Source organism: Mandrillus leucophaeus, unplaced genomic scaffold, assembly GCF_000951045.1.
Source record: "Mandrillus leucophaeus isolate KB7577 unplaced genomic scaffold, Mleu.le_1.0 Scaffold316, whole genome shotgun sequence".
Taxonomy (NCBI): Eukaryota; Metazoa; Chordata; class Mammalia; order Primates; family Cercopithecidae; genus Mandrillus; species Mandrillus leucophaeus.
This window is the reverse complement of record NW_012103321.1, coordinates 523,593-538,870: the sequence shown is the minus strand read 5'-3', so window position 1 is coordinate 538,870 and position 15,278 is coordinate 523,593. Positions and strand designations below refer to the sequence as shown.

At 39.9% G+C, this 15,278-nt stretch overlaps 1 long non-coding RNA gene across 1 annotated transcript in view; it reads left to right on the top strand.

The window, feature by feature from the left end:
- The first annotated feature begins 388 nt into the window (after positions 1-388).
- LOC105545020 overlaps positions 389-15,278 on the top strand; it is a 345,853-nt gene continuing 330,963 nt past the window's right edge. Inside the window, exons 1-2 of the long non-coding RNA XR_001006856.1 lie at positions 389-422; positions 5,398-5,489. This is a non-coding gene — a long non-coding RNA (uncharacterized LOC105545020). The remainder of the gene's footprint in view (positions 423-5,397; positions 5,490-15,278) is intronic.

Below are 15,278 nucleotides of genomic sequence, written 5' to 3'. Positions count from 1 at the left end.
CCTTATTCACCTAGAAATGAATATGGGAATAGCAGTAGAGGAAGATGGGACTAGAAAAAGAGAGTGTGGCTAAGTCATGGACGATCTTAATACCAGGCCAAGAGTTTTATTCGTTAGGTAATTCAGTTCATTAGGAAATAGGCAACAGGCAACACTGACAGTTTTAAGTTGTGGAGCCATCAAAAGTCACAGCTGTGGTTAGGGATATTTCTATGTTGGGTATTAGTAGGATGGAAGTGATGAAGGGAGAGAGGCCAATTAGGCCATGATTGCTTTGAGAATTGAAAGTACGTGAATGTGAAATCCCGGGGCAATAGAACGGACAGAACGTAGTGTGGCAAAGCTTCTCTCCATAACGTTCCTCTGGCCAAGTGACAAACATGAAGATTAGAAGTGCGGTACAGCCTTCTAAAGAAGCCAGGGTGAGTTGGGGCAAATGCCACTTTAGCCTGGGTTGGAGATATGCTACAAGGGGCAGGAACAGAGATGTGGGGATGAGAGGATACAGATTCCAAATAGAGACCAGAAGGATTGGTCTTCTGAAGGGTTTCCATTTTGGGGATGTGTGGTTGTATTTGATTTCAGTTTCACTGAGGGAAAGGGGAAAGAGTTACAGTTTGGGGTCACCCACCTCCCTCAGTCCCTAACCATGGGACTGCTCTCATAATCCCCTTTTCTGACACAAAAGGGAAGAAATAGTTTCGTGGTATAGCACGGTATAAAAATCATGAAAGGTATAAAATTCAGAAAGAGGATGTGGTCACAGCATTAAAGGCTACAAAGAGGTCACAGTGGGTGAAGACCCTGAATAGTCCTGAATGACAGCAGATTTTCACATGAGTGTGCAGAGATAAGTTAACATGGCAGGCCTGAGACAGCTCTCTTAGAAAGGCCTGCTTGTAAGATTGGCACCAGGCTGGCATCTGAAATCTTAAATTTCAGGAAGGTTTCCACAGTTGCCTAAGTGAGGAGTGGCTCACTGTGCCTGAACTGTGCGACTGGCTTATGCCGAACACCTGCTTTTCTTCTTGGAGTACGGCATTTTGGCAAGTGCTAGGCAGAGAGTGCCTAAGTGACCAGCCTCCAGCAAAAGCCTTGGACACTGAGTCTCTAATAAGCTTCCCTCGTAGACAACATTTCACATGTGTTGTTGCAACTCATTGCTGAAGGAATTTAGTGTGTTCTGTGAGAATCCATTGAGAGCGGACCCTTAGAAGCTTGTGCCTGGTTTCCTCTGGGCCTCACCCAATGCTCCTTTTTCCCTTGTTAATTTTGCCTTGCCTCGTTTTGCTGTAATAAATTGTAGCTGTGACTATATGCTGAGTCCCGTGAACCCTAGTGAATCACTGAACACGAGAGTGGTGTTGGGAACCCTTGACAATCAGAATAAGGAAAATTTAAGAGCATCAATTTGGTCAGAAAAACTGGGAGATCTTGAATGCATAAATTTTTAATAGCTGAATTAAGTGAGCCTATGTGCTTTGGAAAGTAATAAGGGAGAAAAATTTGGCTTTCTTTTTTTTTTTTTTTGACGGAGTCTCGCTTCGTCACCCAGGCTGGAGTGCAGTGGCGCCATCTCAGCTCACTACAATCTCTGCCTCCCAGGTTCAAGCAATTCTCCTGCCTCAGCCGGGATTACAGGCTCCTGCCACCATGCCTGGCTAATTTTTGTATTTTTAGTAGAGATGGGGTTTCACAAGTTAGCCAGGCTGATGTCGATCTCCTGACCTCAGGTGATCCACCTGCCTCGGCCTCCCAAAGTGCTGGGATTATGGGCATGAACCACCATGCCCGACCTGGATTTACATGGTTTATCTAAGCTTTCTGCTTATGATTAAAGCTGAAAGCTGGTGTTTTCTCCTTTAAAGATGTAAAACGTGAACACAGTGAAAAGGGCATGTTATGAAAACAAACTTTAAGAGGAACAATTCCTGAATATTTATAGCTGTATTGTGAAATTAAAAAATTTTTAAACTTCCTATTTGGTTTCCTGCTGCCTCTTGTTGAGCTGTGAGCACCTTCTCCAGGTGTCCAGGCACACTGATGTGATAAGGCTGGTCCCTCTCACAAGTTTCCCGTCACTGCCCTCCCTCAACCATGACTTAGTAACATTCAAATGCACCAGTGAAATCCCTTTTCTTGTGTACTCCACCCTGACCACCAGTGAAGGCACCTGACCACAGGTCCTCACTCTCTCTTGGCTCTCCCCAGTGCTTGGCTGAGCCCACTTCTTTGGCACTCCTCTCATAGGGCCCTCTCTCAGCATGCAGTAACTGGCTCTCCAGGACCTGCAAATATCACACATCTTGTTTCCTGGAGCTTCTCCTGTGTCTTTCTTGTGGCTGCACCTGACCGACCTTCGCCTAAAGGAACACAGAACAACAATACCACTCAGTGACATGTATTTTCCCATGTCGAATTTCAACATAATAAAAAAAGTACCTGATAAATGCTTAGCAAAGTAGCGAGAAAGGCTAATGAGGTAAATGTGCATGTTTTACCTGCATTAGTCAACTTGGGCTGCCATAGCAAAATACCATAGACTGGGTAGCTTTTTTTTTTTTTTCACAGTTCTGGAGGCTGAGGCTGGAAGTCCAAGATCAAAGTGTCAGGATGGTCCCATTCTAGTGGGGACCCTCTTCCTGGCTTGTAGATGGCCACCTTCTTGCTATGTCCTCACATGGCCTTTACTCTGTGTGCGTGACAGAGAGAAATCTCTAGTTTCTCTTATCTTATAAGGCCACAAGTCTGTTGGATTAGGGCTCCATTCTTATACCTCATTTCACTTTAATCACCTCCTTAAAGTCGCTTTCTCCAATGCAATCACATGGAGGAGGTTTAGGGCTTCAACACATTATTTTAGAGGGAACGCAATGCAGTCCATAGCATTACACATCTTGCCAAACCTTCACTTGACCTCCAACCACCATCTTTTTTCACAACCGTCTTCCTCAAATGAGAGGGTATAGCTATGTACATTTCTTCACCAGACATCATGCTTTGAACGCTTCATAATCTGTTTTACTCTTAAAACTCCACTGAAATTTCTTTTCTTTTCTTGGTTTTCACACTCCTTAACTTCTCTGTTGTATCCATGGTGTTTTCTGTCCCTGTGTCGTGTCTCACAATTCCTTGCTCTTGTGGCTTTTCAAACAGTGTATTTATCTGGTTTGTAATTTATTTGCCCTCTTTTTTTCTTCCAACTGCTTTTGGAAAACTTTTAATTTGAAAAAAATACAAAATTGGAGAGAATAGTGTACTAAGCTCTCAGTGTATCCACCTCATCATACTATGACAAGTCTATTTTTATTGATATCCCCCTCCCCAGGATTATTTTGAAACAAATCCTAGATAACATATTATTCATACGAAAATATTGCAGAAAGTATTTCTTATGTATTTTACAAAATTACAACCAGAATACTATCACATCTAAAAAAATTAACAGTAATTCTTTAATATCATCAAATATCCTGAAAGTGTTCAAAGATTCCTGATTGTCTCATAAATATTTTTTCATAGTTAATTTGCTCAAATTAGAATCCAAACAAAACTCAAACACTGGCCAGGTGCGGTGGCTCACGCCTCTAATCCCAGCACTTTGGGAGGCCAAGGCAGGTGGATCACCTGAGGTCAGGAATTTGAGACCAGGCTGGCCAACATGGTGAAACCTTGTCTCTACTAAAAATACAAAAAAAAAAAATAATAAAAATTAGCAGGGAATGGTGGCATGCACCTGTAATCCCAGCTATTTGGGATACTGAGGCAGGAGAACTACTTGAGCCTGGGAGGCGGTGGTTACGGTGAGCCGAGATTGCGCCAGTGCACTCCAGCTTGGGTGACAGAGTGAGACTGTCTCAAAAAAAAAAAACAAAAACAAAAACAAAAACAAAAACAAAAAAACCTCAAACACCACCAGGTTGATGTGCCTCTTCAGTATCTTAATCTACAGATAACACCTCCCTTTATGCTTTGTTTTTTAATTTGTTTTTTGAAGGCAGCAGGTTATGCATTCTCTAGAGTTTCTCAAGTTGAGATTTTGTTGATTGCATTCCACGGTGTCATCCCTGTAAATGGTGGTAAGATCTAGCAAGGCTTGATCAGATTCAAATTCAGTTTTTTCCCCAAGAATATTTTAATTTTAGGCTGTGATACCAAGTGCTGTTTCTCATCCTTGGTCTTCAGGATGGGCTCTTGCTGAGCTTCAGTCTTCAGATCTCAGTTCTTCTCGTGTTCTTTAGGAGCAGTAATATGTTCCCAAGTTTTAGCTATGACTTCTAAAAAGTGATAGAATGTTGGCCCAACATGCTATAGAATTTAGCTCTGAAAGGAAAGTTAGACAGCAGTCAACACAAGTCTCCCAGAATGGTGTTTTCTAATCTACTTTGTGAATAATGAGCTCACAGGCAAAAATTTTGGGAAAACCCCGAGTGGGTAAACTAACACAATTTTCTTTACAATATAAAGGTACATTGCAAATCTAAAGAGGGAAATATAGTAATTAGTGTTTCCTAAACTTATTTCACCATAAAACTACCCTTCATATGATATTTATTGAAGTTCTCTTATAAACGGTGTTTTACACTGAGAATGCTGAATAATTTGGTCACAGTGAAGGTCTAGGACCCTCAACCCTGTTTACAATCTAGTAAGCAGATGTTTTATCTGAACTGCTTTGTAAAGAATAAGACTTAATTTACATAAAAAAAATGAATCTCCTGCCTTCACCTAAGTTTGAGCACTTTTTCCCCTCCCCCCCGGCCAGCAAGCGTGCCTTTCCCCTTGGGAATATGCTGTCACCAAAACACAGCAATGAAATCAACATCATCACTCTTAATACCTCTTCTTCCTTTCTTCTGCAGTGAGATAATACCTGCTTTTTAACAATGGACTTCCAGACTAAAGGTTATATTTTCTAGCATAGTAGCTGTTGTTTCTCAGTGTATAGTATGATTGAGGGCAGAACAATTCAAATTGATTCTTAGGAATATGAAGGGATGCCTTATTAGCAGAATAAAAAGTACTAACACTTGATAATTCCCAGAAACATAATGGGCTCATGTTTGACTGCATTTTGAATCCCCATGGCTCTCACATCTCTTTAATTTTTTCTACTATTGTTTCCTACATTCACTGAGTTAGCATTTATCGAATATGCTTTGGGCTCTGTGTTTACTATGACAGATATGCCATGTTTCTTGTTGGGGGCTGGACATGGTGGATGACATCAGTCACACAAACTGTTCATTATAGCGAGTAGTACGTGCAGTGATGCTTTATGCAGGGTACTACGGGAGCACCGTGGCACTTTCGTTCTCATTAACCTTGTCACTAGGAAGTCATTTTAAATTCTCAAGACTTAGGACAGTGTTTCCTACTTTTGTTTCCTCCACACAGCTTGGAACAGAACAGTTCTGGGAACACAGTCAGCACTGATAAAACTCTTACTGACGAATTTACCTATACCTGTGTTTAAGCCTTGTGATCTGGTGAGTATTCAGCGAATTCTCTCGTCTTCTTTTCCTCCCTTTGTTAGGCAAAAATTATACAAATGTAAACCAGGTGAGTTTTACAGTGTGGTTTGATGGCAGCAAGTTTGAGAGGGACAAAATACCACTGTGACCACCTGCCAAAGTTTCCATTTGCTACCTTGAAAACCAGACCCTGGCATGCAAGGCCTCTTGGACATCTGGAATGAATTCCTTTTGTTATGTGTATGTGGGTGTTTTCCAAGCAAGGGACGTTCCAGATTTAAGAAAGGAGTGAGAAACTTTTATCAGGAAAATTTATTCACAATTAAGAGGTACTTTGCTCTAGCTGTGGGTCACAGGAAAAGTTTACAAATGGCCAGTGAATCTGCTTCTTGACTTCTCTGAGTTCTGCAGTCATAATGAATTGTGTTCTTCCTTAGCTCTTGACAGAAGTCACCCTCTAAAGTTGGATCTGAGCAAAAAGTCTTAACTGGCTGATAGATCCCAGGTGATTTTTGGTTCACATATGGACAGCAGTTTTGTTATGTCAAATCCCAGCAGTTTAGCTTTGGGTCTAACTCTGGATAAAAATGTTGATATTAAACTGGTAGCAAGTAAAAGCAATTCTAATTTTATGTTGCATAAACTAAAGCTCCTTCTTTTGACAAAAACTAAAGGATTTAAAATTTCTTCTTGTTAATGTCGCTATAAAACTATAAACCTTCTAGAGGCTCCAATATATAGAATTATATATACATGTACATTCACACCTACAGAAGTCACCTATCTCCCCAGATGAATTTATGTTTGTGTAACTACTTACATACTTGTGCCCAAAGGCTTGTATTCATGACTGGAAATGGACCCTAGCTGATGGTATTGAGCAGGAAAATTTTATGTGAGAGTTTGGGTCTTTGCTGCTGAGATAGGAATCTTGCTGAATTTTAAAGGTGACTTAGTTAAAAGAAAGAAAACATAGTTCACCCTTTCAGTTGGAAGAGAACAGAGTGTTTAACAATAGGTTTCCTCTTTGAACTGGTGTTCCATGGGAAGAATGGCTGATAATAAATGGAAATGGTGGCTCAAAGAATGTTGTAAGTTTACTTCCTGACACAAGTCATTTAAAAATCTATCATTTCTGAGGCAGACATAATTTCACTGACCCTTTTGTCTCATTCTTTATATCCTGCAGATTTGGCACTAGTTACTGTTTCCTTGTGTTGAGCCTGGTCAGATGAGCTTGAGCTACATTATTGTTTCTTGTTTTTCTCTTCTTTTTCTGATGACTCACATTTTCACTAGATTAACAATAATACTAACCTTTTTTGGTGTAAAGCATAACACTGTGACATGTAATATCTCCTTGTAACTGAGCTTCACAATACACTTGCAAGGAAAGTAGAGGTGGTAGCAATATCTCTATTTGGCCTATGAGGAAACTGAGACTTAGACAGCCTAAGAGAATTTTCTAAGCGTTCGCTGCCAGGGCCAAAAAGAGCTCCGGCTTGATTCTCAGTCTCAGATTTCAGATGCTTTTTCCAACATACTTCATTGATTTTACTGGGCAACTGGCATTCAGACATGTGGTGTGCACAGTTGGTATGTGTGGGACATTCAAGTGAACTTACCTAAAGGCAACAGAATAATCACTCGGAAGGACTGACCCAAATAGACACAGCTCTCTAACCCGTGTGAGCAGCAGGTTAGAATGTGGGCAGGCAGCCCAGAATGTGTCTCCTCCCGGGCAGACAGACAGGAATCTCTCTGGAGACTGGCCAGGAGGCCAGAAGGTCTCCCAGAGACTCAAGAGGGCTGCCAGGAGGAATCTATAATGATTCCATTTTAGGTTTAAAGGACATTATAGTCACAGCAGGCATATCTGGTACTATACATGATGCTGACACAAATGCACATATATTGGCTTCTGATGTAGATAGATGATATCTTGCTGTGAAGGGTGAATGAACAGGCAGTTTTCTAGTTTTAACTTTCAGTCAAACCAATCAACATAAACCAGCCAGCAGCGTATGTGGGATGACAGATACTTCCAGATCTTTGCTGATTGCACTAGCCGGATAATTAATTTGGGCATAAGTCATGGTTGGACTCCTCTGCCACTGCATGTTCAGATTTTTCCCACGACTGATTGTGGCAGAGGCTGCTAATTCCCTACCCAACATCCACTTCGTTCTCCTTTTTCAGTAATAGGACTCTGTTTTTGTAGAGGACAGCCAGAGTATAATTAAAAGATCATTTTCTATGTTTCCACTTTGCAGCCATGAGTGACTGTGTGGGTATGTTTTAGTCAGTAAAAGGTTAGCAGAAATATGCAGGACTTTTAGGAGATTTCCTTAAGGAGAAGTGCACTGACCTCCCTTCTTGCTACCTGGAATATGGGTGTGGTAGCTCGTGCTCTAGAAGCTATCTTGTAAGTGTGGTGACCAGGTTGCCATTCTTAGGAATCTAAGAGTAGAAGACAGGTAGGAGCTTGAGTCATCCAAAACTCCATGAAGCTGCTGTGACAGTCCTGGCCTGCTGACCTCCAGACTTATTCTGTGTGTTGGGAAAAATGCTTCTCGCTTGCTTAATGCACTATGGTTGTTTGTTATATTGCAGTGGGGAACTTACACCAAGTGATGCATAGATGGGCACGTGGTGCTAGAAGAGATCTAAAATGCGATAAAAATAGAGGTGAAAAAGATTTTAAAATATAAAGGAAGGAATAATTTGAGGTCTAATAACAAAAGAAAAGAAGCAAGTGATGTCGCTGGGTGATATTTAACGCTGCTGTTTTCCATTTCTTTCTGCTCCTGCCCTTTGCCCCACTGTTTAAGCACCACTGCCCTGATGGCAGGAATGATACCGAGAGCAAAGTGTCAAATTACTGACTTCCAAAGGTTTGTGTATAGGCTCTTAATAGTCTATAGAAAAGATTATAATGTTTGTGACTTATGTGACTTTATTATGGAGAATTTACAACTCACTTGAGAGTAGATGGAGTTGTATAGAAATCCTGTATAGTGGCCATCCAGTTTCAACAACCATTGGTCCTTGGTTAATCCTGTTCCATCTATACCTGCATCCACTTCTCCTTTCTCATTGCTTTTAAAATAAATTTTATGTTTTGGAATAGTTTTAGATTTATGGAAAAGTTGCAAAGATAGGACAATTTTCACATACTCTTTACCTGTGTCTCCCTATCTTACAATACCGTGGTCGTTTGTCAGAATGAATACATTGGTATTGATATGAAACCATTAATTAAATCTAGACTTTATTCCTATTGCACCAGTTTTACCCCTAAAATTCTTTCTCTTTTCTAGAATTCAATCCAAGATATTACATTGCATTTAGACCCTTATTATTTTGAAGCATATCCCAGATATCAAGTAGTTTTACCTTTTAAATATAGTCGGCCCTCCATATCCATCAGTTCCACATCTGTGGATTCAACCAAACACAGATTCATGTTTTTTGTTAAAGATGGTTGCATTTATACTGAACGTGTGCAGATTTTTTTGTCATTCCCTAAACAATACAACTATTTACAGAGCATTTACATTGTATTAGATATAAATAATCGAGAGATGACTCAATGTATGCAGGAGGATATGAGTAAGTTATATGCAAAATACTACACTATTTTATATCAGGAATTTGAACATTTGTAGATTTTGGTATCTGTGGGTGTCTTGGAACGAATTCTCCAGGGACAACTGTATTTTAGTATACATCTCTAAAAGACAAGGACTCTTTCTCTTTAATGCAAATACAAAGTAATCATCATCACACCCCCAGTATAGCAACAACAAAAACATCAACATCAGATCAAATATTTTCTTGTAAATGTCATGTCCTTTTTACACCTTTTTTTTTTTTTTTTCAAATCCTGGATCCAAACATGACCTGAACAATAAGATTAGCAAGTATATCTTTTAAATATCTTTTATTCTGTAGATGTCCCCTCCATTTCTCTTTTTCCTTTGCAATTTATTTGTTGAAGAAACAAGTTCGTTTGTCCTGTAGTTTTCCCATCCAGGTTTTTCTGATCATATCCTTGAAGAGTAGGTACATGTATTACGCTATGCTTTGCGTTTTCATAAATTGACTGTAGAGATTGATCGGATTCATTCATTTACTTTTTCAGTTAGTTCTGACAATAATATAGGAAGTGGTGGGTTTTTCCAACAATAGGCACATACCATACTGTCTGGTTTTCTCTCTTTTTGGTGTTTGTGGCTGTTAATGTCCTTTGTTATGGAGGTTGCAAACCACTATGGATATTGTAATTCTAACGTTTCTTCTTCATGTATAAGCTGGAATGTTTTTTATAACGATCATGTTCTCTCCATCCACTTATCATTTGGTTATTGTGGTGCACACCATAGAGGAAGGCAAGATCAATGCTGATTCTTTATATACCTTATTTGTCACTTCTAAAAATAATGAGTTGGTTCACTATTAGCACCCTCCAATGTTGATCAGATAATTTAGAGCTCATAGTCAGGAAAATAAAGTGTTTCGTATGTGAAAGAGCAGGTACTTGAGACAGAGTGTTTAGGATTCCCAAACTTTGTAGCTTGAGAGAGCAGACACCAAATCTCGGAGAGCTGTGAGCATGGAGAGAGAGAAGTAGAGACAGAGACAGAGAAAGAGAAGGAAACACCTAGATACATTTGGTAGAACTTGAGAGCTGCAGACTTGGTGCCTCAGCTCTGAGCTATCCTCAAGGCCAATCTGGTACTGGAACAGCCGGTATTATGACAGTAGCAATGACTAAGGCAGGCACTTAGGGAGTCCCAAGGACAGTCTCACTGTGAACCCAGAGCAGTGCAGAGAAGGTGGGTGCAAGCTGCTGAGTCCCAGTGGAGGCTCAAAAGTGCTGAGAGGACCAACAGGCTGGAGGAGGCCTGTGGTTGTATGCGAACAACAGAGTTTAATGAATACCAGGTTGAGAGAATTTCACATCTATGTCCAGGTGGGCAACCTACACCTGCACAGAAGCTGATGGGACACAGAGTGGCATGCAAACCAGACACTGGAACTTAGAGGCCCAGAGGAGAAAGGAAGATGGGTCTGGGGGTAGGTCAGCCCTGAATTTGATCCGCTATTGCCCAGAAGAGATTATTTTCATTTTTTCAGAATTGAAAAAACTTAGCTCAAGGTTTCCATTTCCACACATTAGCAGAAAACTGTCTTTCCAATTCAAAGTTACATTCTAGTAAACTGATTTCACTTACATAGACATAAAGGGAGTAACATGACTGCCCATCTAGGGCTATAAATTTAGAACTCTGGATAAATATATAAGTTCTTCAATGTTTGAAAGAAAGGGAGTCAGCCAGCGTGCTTGAACTAGTCACTCTGCCCTCAGGGAAGTAGGCAGAGAATGGGCGGGTTCCAGGGTTTTGAAGTGGGGTGAGGATGGAGGGTGGAATAGGAGGGGCATCCATTTAGGGTTCTGGCTGCTTTTCTCTTCAATGGTTTGCTTCAAACACACTGAAATGTCACGAGGACTTAACTTTGTAAAGTAGTGCTCACCTAAGAAACCTCTGGAGAAAGTTCTTCACTGGCATTGTTAGACCTCACCTCAAATCATACCTCCCTAAATCCTGTATGTATGTGTTGGGAGGAGAGTCAGTTCACCCTACAATGTGTGTAGGGGGCAAATAGATTTATTACTGTTATTTGCAAGATTCAGGTGTGTAGATTACCTTATATTTCTCTCGGCTCTATCTCCCCATCTGTAGAATGAAGGGAATTTGGCTTAAGAACTGGACAGGGTGCACCATGAGTCCATAAGTCTCAGGTAGCTGCCCCATCTACAGCTGCCATATTAAGTAACATAGCCCAGGGGTTCTCTTTCTCGCACAGGTACTACAGCTACTGCCTCATTGTATTTAGTGAAATTAAACTTTCCCCCCAGGGCAGTAGAGAACTATTGCCTTACCTGCTTAGCATTTACTCCTTGTTTGAAGGAATTCTTTTTGCCCCTCTCTCCAGCCATGGAAGTCTCACTGGACTGGATACTCTCAGTTCTTGGTAACATGATCCTGCCAAACGAATAAGAATTTTTTCTTGAGGCTTTTTTGTTTATTTTGTTGTCTTATTTACAACAGTGGGGAGAGCATACTTTCTCTGTTGGCAGAACTGGGAAAATGTAAGATATTGGTAGGAGAGGGTACGGCCTTGAGGAAGAATTTCTCATGCAGGGAACCATAGTAAAGAGAAACCTAGAGAACGCTGTTTCATCGGAGCCCGGTTCCTGTTAACTCCAGGCCTTTACCACCACCTTTACTGAGATTGGGAGATGCCAGACAATGAAGACCTCTTTTGGTATGAACTAGATATAACTTACTTTCATTTGTAATCAAAACAGCATTAAACAAACTAGTTAATGGGATCCAAACCAAAGCCAGTCACACATGGAGTAGAAGTGGGAGGCCTGTGGAGTGGCTTAGTGTGAATTCCTGGCTCACCGCAGTGCTGCTTACTGAATGGCAGAGTACGGCCCTACATTCACTTGGGAAAAAAGAATTCCAGATAAACAAAAGAAGTGGGCCAATTGAGTTCAGATTCCTTCCACAAACATTTTGAGCTATGTTCTGTTTTTTCACCAAGTCCACTGTGTATCCTCGTCCTCAAAGCTCTACGACTAAGATTGCAATAGGTAGAATTCCTTTTATATTATTTTATTTTATATATATATATACACACACACACACACACACACAAGATCTCTCTCTGTTGCCCAGGCTGGGATTCAGTGGCTCGATCAGGGCTCACTGCTGCCTCAACCTGCCAGGCTCAGATGATCCTCCCAGCCTCCTGAGTAGCTGGGACTATAGGCTCATACCACCATGCTCAGCTATTTTTTTTTGTAGAGATGGGATTTTGCCATGTTGCTCAGGCTGGTCTCAAACTCCTGGGCTCAAGAGATCCACCTGCCTTGGCCTCCCAAATTGCTGGAATTACAGGCATAAGCCGCCACGCCAATTCTGTATATTCTTTTAATAATCCTCAATGTGAAGGTAATTTTTCGCATATGTCCTCTGGGCAACTACAAACCAACCAACAAATATAACTACGATCAACGATTCTCAGTGGGTACCATGGAGTCATTGTAAACCTTTGAAAAGAGAGAATTTTGATGTAAGTGGGTTTGAAAACTCCACAGGTGATGTACAAAATACATCCCGATTAAGAGTCCCCTTCCTCGATTTTCTTTCAAATTCCATGATTGTGGAAAAGTTGCTTAGATGGACATTAGGTATTGGTGGGTGGACAGTGAGCTGTATTAAGATATAACTGTGTTAAAATCCCAGAAAAATGATCAGGCTATAAACAGCTATCTACATCTCCAGCTTCACCAGGTGAAAAGAGCTACTGTCAACTTGGCTTCCTTCTAGAAATACAGTCATACTTTGAATTTAATGTAGTTTTAGTAATTATGAGACTTAAACATGACATTTCTTTCTATTTTCCTCTCCGCCTGCTTCTCTCACACTCTGTCATATTCTTCTGGTTGTAATTTCAGCAGCGCTACATTCCCAGCATCAAATGGAGGTTAAGTACTGTGTTATTTAAACAAGATGAATGTATTTGATAATGACTGAGTAAGGCAAGTGGAGGAGGAATAATGTGGGGAGGAACGACAACCCCAGCAGCAGGGCGTGAGGAGAAATGTCTCAGCAACACCACATTCATGGGTCTGCTCAGTAAAATACTGCTGACATAACATTGTAATTCATCTCCCTAAATTTTTATGTTTCCCACTTTGGAAAACAACTATGTCTGGTGTGTAATTTCACCCTTTTATTATGACATTTGAGAAAGTAGCCAGGACTGGTTAAGTTTAATTACCCCCATGTAGTTATTTTAGATGTCAGTTTCTACAAGTCATTCACAAATGGACAGATTAGCAGAAACGTGTTATTCCAGAATGGTCAGGATTGGGGAGAGCCAGAGAAAAACACTGACTTTATTCTTTGATGTTTGTGGTGGTGTGAATATATGTCTATATTTGCTTTGGTGATCTCACTGTATGATTTTAGAAGAACTATCAGCCGATCTGTTTTCTATTTCTTTGAATAATCTTAAAAATGTGACCCAACTGAGTGTTTTCAGTCAGAGAGAATACAATAATGGATGTTACTGTTTTGAAATAATCATTTACTGTTGTTACTTTCTTTATGGTGTTCTTGAACTTAGGTTTGAAATAATTTATTCTGATTCCATGATCTCATCTGAATGTGGCAGACGGAGAAATGGAATTTGTACTCTGAAAATCTGTGTTCTGCAGTGTTCTTAGCTTAGGTAAGGATATGTCCTTGGACTATGGATATGTTCAAAATGTGCCACATTTGGACATCTCTGGTCACTAGCATCAACCTGTAGTTATTGCTTAAATATAGATAAGTGTTTTTATTTTTTAAAAAAACATATTGTGTGTAAATAATAAAATCAGTATATATATTGAATGGCCTGAGAGCAAAACAAAACACTGAAAAACTTATAAAAGTAGAAAAATGAGTATTCTTATGACTATATTAAATTATATTTCATAAGATGAAATACTTTGACTACATATTGGGTATAGTATACACTGCTTGGGTGATGGGTGCACCTAAATCTCAGAAATCACCACTAAGGAACTTATCCATGTAACCAAAAACCACTTCTTGCCCCAAAACCATTGAAATAAAATAAAATGGGATATATAAATAAATACTTTGGTTTATTTAGTTTATGGGTAATATACTAAATAAGGTGTGAAAGGTCTGAGAATTTTACCCTCTTTGCAAGCTAACAAGTTATCCTGCCACAGTTTCATGGATATTGGCAGAAAATATGAGACTCTTGGGTCAGAGACAAAGAACCATCTATTAGTCACAGCAATAGCAGTAGCCAGAGTATCAGTGATTGTCCCAGCTGCCTAAGCCCTGATTCCTACAGGGCTATACAACTGATGCCTGAACTCACAGTGGGTTGTGTTACAGGAGAGAAACCTTGAGTTCAGGGAACCTGAACCTTTTATAATAGGTAGCCTGCCTGGGTTTGCCCTGAAGAGAGATGTTACCTTAATTTTACTGGACAAAACCAAACATGCCCTGTTTTCTTTGGAGGGAAACACTATATCTATCTTCCAGGGCCTTTTACTGTATAGACATCCTTGAAAATATAGTCTGGACAAGAGGCAGGCAGTGGCTCTACTCCCAAGATGTGTATAAACAGGGGGAAGCCAAGAAGAATTGTCTCCCAATTGATGCATTATATAGAAATGTAAGGTTGTTTCTCTGTAATTAAACTGAACTTAGCTTTGAAATCTGTCTTTTATTTTTTAATGGTGAAAAAATTATGCTCGTCAAGGCAAATTCAGTCACCTTAAGCTTGAAATGTATTTTCATTTGTTGTAAATTTAAATTAATTTGGGATTCTCATATTGTTTTTTTTTGTTTTGTTTTTTGTTTTTTGGTTTTTTTTTGCATTCCTCTTAGGAGTAACAATATAGTCAAAACACTTAAAATAGTACTTGTAACTACCATGTAATATTCTAAACCCTTTGTATCAGTTACTCAACCTTATATGTAGACTATATTTTTATCTCTACTTTGTATATAAAGAAATTGAGGCATAGAGAGGTCACTTTGCCCCAAATTACCAAAGCAGCAGAACTGAGATTCTAACCGAGGAGCCTCTAGAGTAGGTGCTCCTTGCCTAACTGCAACTTCTCTGCTTTCTAAGTGCTCTGGGGTCTGGGGTCTCTGTGATCTTGGGGACTTCTATATCATCTTTTTTGTTTGTTTG